Below are 10,632 nucleotides of genomic sequence, written 5' to 3' on the forward strand. Positions count from 1 at the left end.
CTCCAGATAATAGATTTATGGTTCTTCTTCTTCTTCCAACTTTTCTAAAGCAGGATCAAGCACCCACAAATCCCCAAAAGCATCATCATTGTGGTCAGGATTCTTGGGATCTAACTTTTTAGTTTTTGACACCCAAAAAAAGGAATCCAACACCAACACTAGAAGCCATGGTTGGACTGCAGCTGTGAAGTGAGTCATGAATGGTGGCTCAATGAGGCGCATTCAAGAACATGTTTTAGGTACAAAACTAAAGTATCTAACTCAATAAGTGATATATGGCTTCTAGGTGTTTGCTACAAAATTTGTCTACAAGACCCTTCTCAAGAACCTGTTCATAGCAGTGGATATGCTGCTTTTTCTCAAGATTTTTCTTCAAGAATCTTGATGACATACCGAAAAGGTTTCTTTTTTACTTTATGGTTATTGAACTTACTACATGATGATATATATAAATATAATAGCTTTTCTTTCATCTAGGTTTTGTTGATGTTATATGATTCAAAGTACACATATGATGTAAATTGGGGTTGTAAGCTTCGAAGCAGTCAGATGCTTGTTGCTCAAGTATTTATTTGTTTTCCTTTCCACTCAACTTTATATATACATGAACTTATTTAGATTAAAATCTTAACTTACTTGGTTTTTCTATATTTCATTGTTAGGCATTGCTAGTACATCAACTAGGAATATCTTGGAGAAAACCTTCACAGCCGGTGTGATATATAAAAATATATATCTAATTATGCATAAAAAGTAAAACCACTGGAATACCATTTATACCCTTACTCTTTTTGCTAATAATGCAAATGCAACCATATGAAGAAAATTACATTTCAATACTACACAATTTTGGCGATTTTGAGGACTCACCTTTCTCCATTCACAATCTCCTTTAATCTGGAGAGGGTTATGCCCTTGCTCCAGGATCATGGGTGGGCCCATACGCAATGAGTCGCATACAAGAGACACTTGCACGTAAAAAAATAGACGGAAATAACCTTCAAGATAAGTCATTTCCAATGGCTATTTATGTTGTTTGCAGTGATGAAGATATGGAATGTGGTGGGGCCCTTGTTCTTAGCATTGAAGATGCTTCAACCCAATGTTCTCAATTTTCAAGAAACCAAGTTGAATTTTCACCTTTGCTTTTGCTAGTTCCTTTGGTTCCTGGTCTTGACAAAGTAAATCCTAGGTATGAAATGTTTCCTAAAATTTTAATTTAGTCTTTTATAATTTTATATTTTTATTATTGTATTTGACTTATTATGTAAACCAAGTATCTACCATTGTTATCAGCCACATTCACATTTCTCCAAAGCCTATTCTACATTAATAAAGGAAGCACACAAGCATTCTTCTTCTTCTATATTTTTTAATCATTTTGGATGTGTGGTAAACTCTAATAATATATATAATGTCTAATCATTTGTTTTAGTTTCTGTTTTTTTTAGTCAACTGTAAATAAGTAATTGGTGTTGAGCAGGAATGACAATATATCTAGCTGAAGATGTCATAAGCAATGCTTCCATTGATCTTGATTCAAACCATGGTCGTGATCATGGTGGTGAAGCACAACCTATGAACAAGAAAACGAAGCACGAAAATGCAATTTCATTTCTTGAAAATCAATCTCATTCCAATTTTTTTCAAGATAGCTGCGCTCGGGGCTCTAGAAACACTTCTAATTGTGGTATGCTTTTGGTTTTCTCCATCAATTACTTTATTGAATATCATTATTATTACTTCATGGCGTGTAGTTCTAAAGGTTGTTGATTGTGTGATTAATATTTTTTTTGTTTCAGCTAATGCTTCAAGCCCTTACTTGCTCATGACACCAAGTTCAACATTTTTACCTGGTGTACCAAGTGGAAAACCAATGACACGAAGGATCTTTTACATGATATGTGAAACAAGAAGGTGCCCCTTAATAGCAATGTAGTATCAGGTTATATATAGATTTAGGGAAAACTGTAACGCCCGCGTTTCCAGGCTAGGCATTATCATTGATGTAATAGTCTAGGTTAACCCTTGTAACTCTTTTTGAAGTACTAATGATGAATTATTTGAGTATTATGTGAATTATGTGTTTATTTTCTTAATTATTATAATTTAATGAATTAAGAATAAAATAAGTGTCAAAAATGAAATGTTAGATAAGCTCGATATCTATGGATAAAGATGTAGTGGTTGAAACAAGGATTCCGGAGATATAAAGAATGCCAAAATCCGAGTTATAACAAAGAAGTTATGACCTGTCGAAGTTTCGCGACAAAACCGGCAACGCTGAATGACGTAAAGTGAAATTTACGTTAGAGCGATATTAAGCCTTAGTGAGCTAAACGAAAGTCATAGAGTTCGTTAAACCGAGAGCGTGCATAAAAAGAATGCCCAAATCTGACTTCGTATGAGGAAGTTATGATTTTCCTAAGTTTCAGCTTTGCAGTATGCAGCCCGAATACTCGATTCGAGATCGAGTGATTGTTGGTTGAAACAATCTAAACTAGAATCGAAGATCTCATTGATAGTAGTGCATTGGTGAAAAGACAGACGAAAACGGACGTCAAATGAAGAAGTTATGAATTTATAACGGAGTTTTCCTGTCCCGGCCTACTAAAAATAAATAATAAAAATCAAAATCAAAATTAGCCGACAGAGTCTAAACGAAAGTTGTAGAGCGTAGTCTCACCTACGTGTGGATATAAAGATCGTCGAAAACGGAGTTCGTATGAAGAAGATATTAATTTTTGAAGTTTATTAAATAATTAAAATTTAAATTTAATTATTAACTCCGGTATTATCCGAAGGGGAGTCACCGGACTTATCCGGGTTACGCCCAGCGTAAGACTGTACGCCCCGCGTACAGCGAAGCGTGACTAGCCTCGCACTCGAGTGCCTCGGATACGTAAGCAGTGACGTTTCCGGAGTACGCCTCGCGTAGAGCATTACGCCCAGCGTAATGCGAGACTTCGGCCCTATATAAAGGGTGCGAGGGCAGCCGATATTTTTGCTCTTTTTCTCTTCTATTTCTCCCGTTTTGCATCGTTTTACGTGCCAGAGTTATCCCGGAGCCCCGATATCATTCCCGAGCCCCAAAGCAAGTCCCGAAGCCCTGAAGATCCCGAGGAGTGCATTTCCCGAGCCGAAGCTCTGCTCGCGAGAAGCCTGGTTTTTGTGAAGATCTTCCAGATCTACCGAAGAATACTACTTCTACAAGCCGTAGTGCTGTCCGATCATCTTCTGATCAAGTGAGTGTGTAGTCACTTTCTCCTAACGCATAATTACGAAGTATTTTATACGAAATACGTGTTATGTGTATATTTTTGTTGGTTATATGTGTGAATGTATATTCACTTTCTTCTAACTCATAGATATGACTTATTCTCTATGAAATACGTGTTATGTGTGTGTGCCTCATCTGTTATGTGGAATATGTATTGATTGAACATGCTATACAGGTTTTAAACTATGCATAAAAATATATATTTTTATCTACTAAAATGTTGGGTAGAACATGGGTAGATAGTTTATGTGTGATAAACAGATGAGAGGCCTCGTTGTTGTTGCTGATCCAGTCATCTAGCGGAGTTTAGATGACGACCACAGACTTTTCTAGACAGTCCAGGGGAACGCTAGCAGGCTCATTACCTGTAGGTGTTAATGAACTTGGGTGTTCATTTGCTGTACTCCATCCCCCTCATGGTTGCCTTTAGGACATCTATTGAAGGAAACCCCTTTGCAGTAATGTCCGTCCCGATGAAAATCCTAGATTAGGTCCCTTGTAATAGCTGTTGTTTTAGGGACATAAAGTGAGGATAACGGGAAAGGGGTAATCGGGTTATTGTTGGTTGGTGAAATTAAGTATAAATATTTATTGCGGGTTGAAAACCCTATATGCTCACCAGGCTCCCAAGCCTGACCCACTCAGTTTATTTGTATTACAGGTAGTGGCGCGAGGGCGTAAGATGGATGAATCATCAAGTTATTTTGTTTATTAGACCAGTGGTTATATGTAACTGTTGTATGGTCTATCTTTCGTTGTTTATGCTTTTGGTCTGTTTATCGGAACATGACATCCCGAATATTATAATGAAAATGCATCTCTTGATGAAATGTTTTGATAAACTTTATTTTATCATATTTTGTTTTGGGAACAAATTCCGCAACTCTTTTAATCAAAGGATTTACTCTGAAAATGTTTAAAAAGCATAAATGAAACCGGTCTTTTCTGTCCGAGATTTTGGGGATGTCACAAAAACCCCTTAATAACAATGTACTATCTGATCACCGTAATATCAATGTGTTACAATTTTTTGGTAACTTGTTTGACATGATATTGGATGAATTTGATTATTTTGGTATATATTTGCTTCCATATTTCTGTATTATGTGTAAAGGAGTATCGTAAAGGCACGTTGTAAAAGCATATCGTAAATGGCTGCTGAATTTTATGACACACAAATACGTGTCATCTTCATTTATGATGGGGGCTTTAATACAATGTGTGTCGTAAGTACGGGTCGTAAGGTTGCGACACACAAATGCATGTCGTCTTCGTTTATGACAGATCCTTCCTTGACATGCAATGTGTTTCGTAAATGTGTGTCGTAAATGCGCATCGTAAGTTTACGACACGCAAAAGCACGTCGTCTTCCTTTAAGACAGGGCCTTCCTTGACACGCATTTGCATGTCATTAAATGGTATTTTTATAGTAGTGTATGTAGTAATAACAATTAATCCTTGTAGATATTGAACTCTTGAGAGCAAGTGCCTCAAATGTGACACCTCTAATGGCTTACAAACACTCTATGCAAAATGGATGAGAAGAGAGAGGAGGGATAGAACTTAGAAGTTTAGATCTTCTAGGGTTAGAAGCAAGTGGCTGAAAATCCCAAGGGTTAGGCCAGTGGTTATATGTAACTGTTGTATGGTCTATCTTTCGTTGTTTATGCTTTTGGTTTTTTTATCGGAACATGACATCCCGAATATTATAATGAAAATGCATCTCTTGATGAAATGCTTTGATAAACTTTATTTTATCATATTTTGTTTTGGGAACAAATTCCGCAACTCTTTTAATCAAAGGATTTACTCTGAAAATGTTTAAAAAGCATAAATGAAACCGATCTTTTCTGGCCGAGATTTTGGGGCTGTCACAGTTGGTATCAGAGCATTAGTTTAAGCGAACTAGGAATTTGTAGGATTTCTAGACTTAAACTTAGAATGCTAAGTGAAAGTGTGAGATGAGTGTCTGTTATATTTTAGACACGAGCACTAGTTTATTTTAGGAAAATTGCCTAAAAATGTTTTTATGTGCTAAATGTTATATGTTGCCATATATGATATATTTGTTCGGATCTATGGTCTGTTGCTGACTGGATCTGGAAACCTTATGTGTGTAGGATTCTAAGCGTACGTCTACGATATTAGAACTAGCATGTAAACGTTTCGGAGTGATATGGAGGATTGTAATATCTATCGTGGATGAGGATCTAATTTCACCTTATTCGGTGTATAGATCAAAAACGGTGAGAACGAGGAGTGGAGTTGGAAATGTTGATGAAAACAGGAATCAAATACCAGTGATTGAGCAAATACCTGTCGTAGCAGCAGCACCTTAGCCAATAACAATGGCTGGTGTACAAATGATGATTTAAACAATGTTGGATCGTCAGATGGAGGAGACTAGGCGGTTGCTTCAATAGAATCGTGAAGAACTGTCAATTCAAGTGGAAGAGCCCGAATTAAATGAAGGGCACTCGGAAGGAGGAAACTTCAGTGGATCTGTTGGTCAAGCCAACCCACCAATAGTTAGGCAAAACAACCAGGAAAGAAGGAATGATGGTATGGGATGCAAGTATAAGGATTTTCTGACTTGCAAACCATCGACCTTCACTGGAAAGGAGGATCCGATTGGAGTTATGGATTGGATCTCAGAAATGGAGCCAGCCTTCCTGACGTGTGGCTGCAGAGGCAAGTTGCAGACCACTTTCGCAGTGCGTCAGTTCAGGGGTGGAGCTGTTCGTTGGTGGAACATTTTAGGGAAGACCCTAAGCCCTAATGTGCCACTGCAACTGACATGGGCAGAGTTCTTGGTGCAGTTCAAGCGCAAGTTCTGTTCGGCCTAAAATCAGTTGGAGTTAGAGAACGAGTTTCTGACATTGACCAAGGGCAGCATGTCAGTTGATGAATACACAAATGCTTTCACAGACAAGATGGAGTTTGCTTTGCGCATCGTTCCAGATGAACTGACAAAGGTTGACCGATACGCAAAAGGACTCCCATGGGAGTACGCGGTGCCAGTGCGTCAGGCACCTACTCTAGAGGCAGTTATCTGGGCTGCCAAGTCTGTTGAGAATATGATCAAAGGGAGAACCGCCGACAAGGTTGAAGTTAGCGAAAAGAGAAAATTTGAAGGAACTTACAGTTCCAATAAGAAAAATAAATTTTCGAAGTCAAATTCGAAGAAGTTTGGAGGAAAGGGAGGCGAAGCGAAATGGTGTGATAAGTGTAAGAAAAAGCACTTTGGGAAATGTAGTGAGGATGTAACCTGCTACAAGTATGGAAAAACTAGGCATTTTGCCAATGAGTGTCCGTCCAGCAAAAGGGTGTGTTTTGGTTGTAATGAAGAGGGGCACGTTTTGAAAGACTGTCCGAAGAAGAAGGAGGCAGCTAAGCCCAACATTCCACCAAAGGCGAAAGCAAGAGCCTTCCAGATGACACTTGAGGCTGCGAAAGATGAAGCTGATGTCGCTTCAGGTACCTTTCTCGTAAACGAATTACCTGCTCAAATTTTGTTTGATTCTGGAGCCAACTACTCCTTTATTTCGCATGAGTTTGGTAGAAAACTAGCTTTGCCTGTTGATAGACTAGATAATGCTTTATTAGTCGAAGTTGCTAGTGGCAAGTTTGTACCTGTTAGCCATCGTATGAAAAACATCTTAATCGACCTGAATGGGAATAAGTTCCACGAGGAATTATTGCCTATCGAACTTAACGGTTTCGACATCGTGTTGGGAATGGATTGGCTTAGCGCCAATGATGCCGAAATATTGTGCAGAAAGAAGATAGTGAAAGTAAACCCGCCAGGGAAAGAGTCATTTATGGTGTATGGGGACAAACGCAGAGTAAATTCTGGAATCATTTCGCTAATGAAAGCCAGAAAGTGTTTGACCAAGGGATGTACATCATATTTAGCGTTCGTGATCGATGCTAAGAAGGAAAAGAAGGTGATGCAGAATATTCCAGTGGTGTGTGATTATCCGGAAGTATTTCCCGAAGATCTTCCTGGATTACCACCTGATAGACAAGTGGAGTTCAGAATAGACTTGTTACCAGGAACCATGCCAATAGCAAAAGCACCGTACCGATTAGCACCGACGGAGATGAAGGAGCTTATGATGCAACTTCAGGAGTTATTGGACAAAGGTTTCATTAGACCTAGTTCATCATCCTGGGGAGCTCCGGTGTTATTCGTAAAGAAGAAAGATGGAAGCATGAGAATGTGCATTGACTACAGAGAGTTGAACAAGGCAACAATAAAGAATAGATATCCGTTGCCGAGGATTGATGACATGTTCAATCAACTTCAAGGTTCGAGCTATTTCTCGAAGATCGATCTTAGGTCAGGATATCATCAGCTGAAAGTAAGAGAGCAAGATATAGAGAAGACTGCTTTCAGAACAAGGTATGGACACTATGAATTCTTGGTTATGTCGTTTGGACTAACCAATGCTCCAGCAGCGTTCATGGATTTAATGAATCGGGTTTGTAATCCGTTCCTTGATAAATCTGTGATAGTGTTCATAGATGACATTCTGATTTACTCGAAAAACCAAGAGGAGCATGGCAGACACTTGCGAGAAGTGTTGGAAGTCTTGAAGAGGGAGAAGTTGTATGCAAAGTTCTCCAAATGTGATTTTTGGATTCGAGAAGTCCAATTCTTGGGTCACGTGGTCAACCAAGAAGGGATAATGGTTGATCCAGCAAAGATTGAGGCTGTAATGAAGTGGGAACAACCAAAAAGTCCCACGGAGATCCGAAGCTTTTTAGGATTAGCCGGATATTACCGAAGGTTTATCCAAGGCTTTTCTTCGATAGCTACTCCATTAACAGCTTTGACCCACAAAGGAGCTACTTATGCTTGGAGTGATAAGCATAAGGAAGCATTCGAGTTGCTAAAGAAGAAGCTATGTGAAGCACCGATTCTTTCTCTACCCGATGGAGTTGAAGACTTTGTTGTTTATAGCGATGCGTCTGGTGTTGGTGGTGTTGGGTTGGGTTGTGTTTTGACCCAAAGAGAAAAGGTGATAGCATATGCGTCTCGCCAACTGAAGGAGAATGAAAAGAACTACCCCACTCATGATTTGGAGTTGGTAGCGGTAGTTTTCGCTCTAAAGATATGGAGGCATTACCTCTATGGCACGAAGTGCAAACTTTTCACTGATCATAAGAGTCTCCAATATCTCTTTAATCATAAGGAATTGAATATGAGGGAGCGACGTTGGCTAGAATTACTCAAGGACTACGACTGTGAGATACCTTACCACCCCCGTAAAGCAAATGTTGTTGCTGATGGTCTTAGTCGGAAAGTCAATCTTGAAAGGAAAAGGCCAAGAGCGTTGAGAATAGAAGTTGTCTCGACAAATGTGGAGGGTATAAAGAAAGCTCAAGAGGAAGCTTCTGAGAAGAATGACCGAAAGGAAGAACGTTTGGGCAAAACGTTGGTGTTCGGTATAAACAGTCGCGGACTGAAGGTGTTCCAAGATCGGATTTGGATACCAAAGACAGGTGGAATCAGAGATCTTCTGATGGAAGAAGCTCACAAAACCATGTACCCGATTCATCCCGGTAGCACTAAAATGTATAGGGACCTGAAACCCTACCACTGGTGGCCGACGATGAAGCTTGATGTTGCAAAGTATGTGGCCGAGTGTGTGACTTGTGCGAGAGTCAAGACACAACATCAGAAACCATATGGGAGATTAGAACCTTTGCCTGTGCCTATGGGTAAATAGGAAGACATTGCTATGGATTTTGTCACTAAACTACCCAGAACAAAGAATGGTCACGACATGATTTGGGTGGTCGTTGATCGATTCACTAAGAGTGCGCATTTCATACCAGCCAAGGAGAAATGGTATATGGATAAGCTTGCGAATTCTTATGTTAAGGAAATTGTGAGGCTTCACGGTGTTCCGTTAACGATTGTGTCAGATCGTGACAGCCGTTTCACCTCACGATTTTCGAAAAGTCTACAAGAGGAATTGGGTACCAAGTTGTGTTTGAGTACAACTTACCATCCACAGACTGATAGTCAGAGCGAACGAACGATACAAACACTTGAAGATATGCTGAGAGCATGTACCCTAGAATTCCTAGGTAATTGGGATGAACATTTACCTTTGGTAGAATTTTCCTACAATAATAGTTTCCACTCGAGCATAAAGATGACACCTTATCAAGCTTTGTATGGACAGAGGTGTCGTACACCGTCTTGTTGGCTTGAGGCTGGAGAAAAGCAGTTTATGGGACCCGAGATCGTCCATCAGACTGCTGAAAAGTTAAAAATAATTAGGGAAAGAATGTTAGCAGCTCAGGATCGTCAAAAGAGCTATGCTGACAAGAAGCGAAGGCCGATGACTTTTGAAGTTGGAGATTCGGTTTTGCTTAAAGTCTCGCCGTGGAAGGGACTTATAAGATTTGGTAAAAGGGGAAAGTTGAGTCCAAGGTTTATTGGACCGTTTAAAGTTCTTCAGAGGGTTGGGAATCAAGCTTACAAGCTCGAATTACCCGAAGAACTGAATGTAATTCATAACACTTTTCATGTGTGTTATTTCAGGAAGTTCACGGGAGAAGTTCCCGATATAATTCCAATTTCTGAATTGAGAATTGATGAAAACAAGAGGTTAATTGAAGAACCACAGGCAATTGTTGACCGAAAGACTAAGAAGCTTCGACGCAAGATGGTCGAATTAGTGCTTGTCCGTTGGAAACATTTGAATGGGCCAAATCTCACCTGGGAAACGGAGAGTGACATGTTGAGTCGCTATCCGCATTTGTTTGTTGATGTGTGATTCCGGGGACGGAATCATCCTAAGGGGAAGAGAATTGTAACGCCCGCGTTTCCAGGCTAGGCATTATCATTGATGTAATAGTCTAGGTTAACCCTTGTAACTCTTTTTGAAGTATTAATCATGAATTATTTGAGTATTATGTGAATTATGTGTTTATTTTCTTAATTATTATAATTTAATGAATTAAGAATAAAATAAGCGTCAAAAATGAAATGTTAGATAAGCTCGATATCTATGGATAAAGATGTAGTGGTTGAAACAAGGATTCCGGAGATATAAAGAATGCCAAAATCCGAGTTATAACAAAGAAGTTATGACCTGTCGAAGTTTCGCGACAGAACCGGCAACGTTGAATGACGTAAAAAGTGAAATTTACGTTAGAGCGATATTTAGCCTTAGTGATCTAAACGAAAGTCGTAGATTTCGTTAAACCGAGAGCGTGCATAAAAAGAATGCCCAAATCTGACTTTGTATGAGGAAGTTATGACTTTCCTAAGTTTCAGCTTAGCAGTATGCAGCCCGAATACTCGATTCGAGATCGAGTGATTGTTGGTTGAA

At 39.3% G+C, this 10,632-nt stretch overlaps 1 pseudogene; it reads left to right on the top strand.

Annotated features, from left to right (window-relative positions):
• Positions 1 to 211: 211 nt before the first annotated feature.
• Positions 212 to 1,376, top strand: LOC145130385 (cysteine protease ATG4-like; annotated as a pseudogene).
• Positions 1,377 to 10,632: the final 9,256 nt, after the last annotated feature.

The sequence above is a fragment of the Lactuca virosa genome, chromosome 8, assembly GCF_052849685.1.
Source record: "Lactuca virosa cultivar CGN04683 chromosome 8, Lactuca_virosa_CGN04683_v6, whole genome shotgun sequence".
NCBI classification, from domain to species: Eukaryota; Viridiplantae; Streptophyta; class Magnoliopsida; order Asterales; family Asteraceae; genus Lactuca; species Lactuca virosa.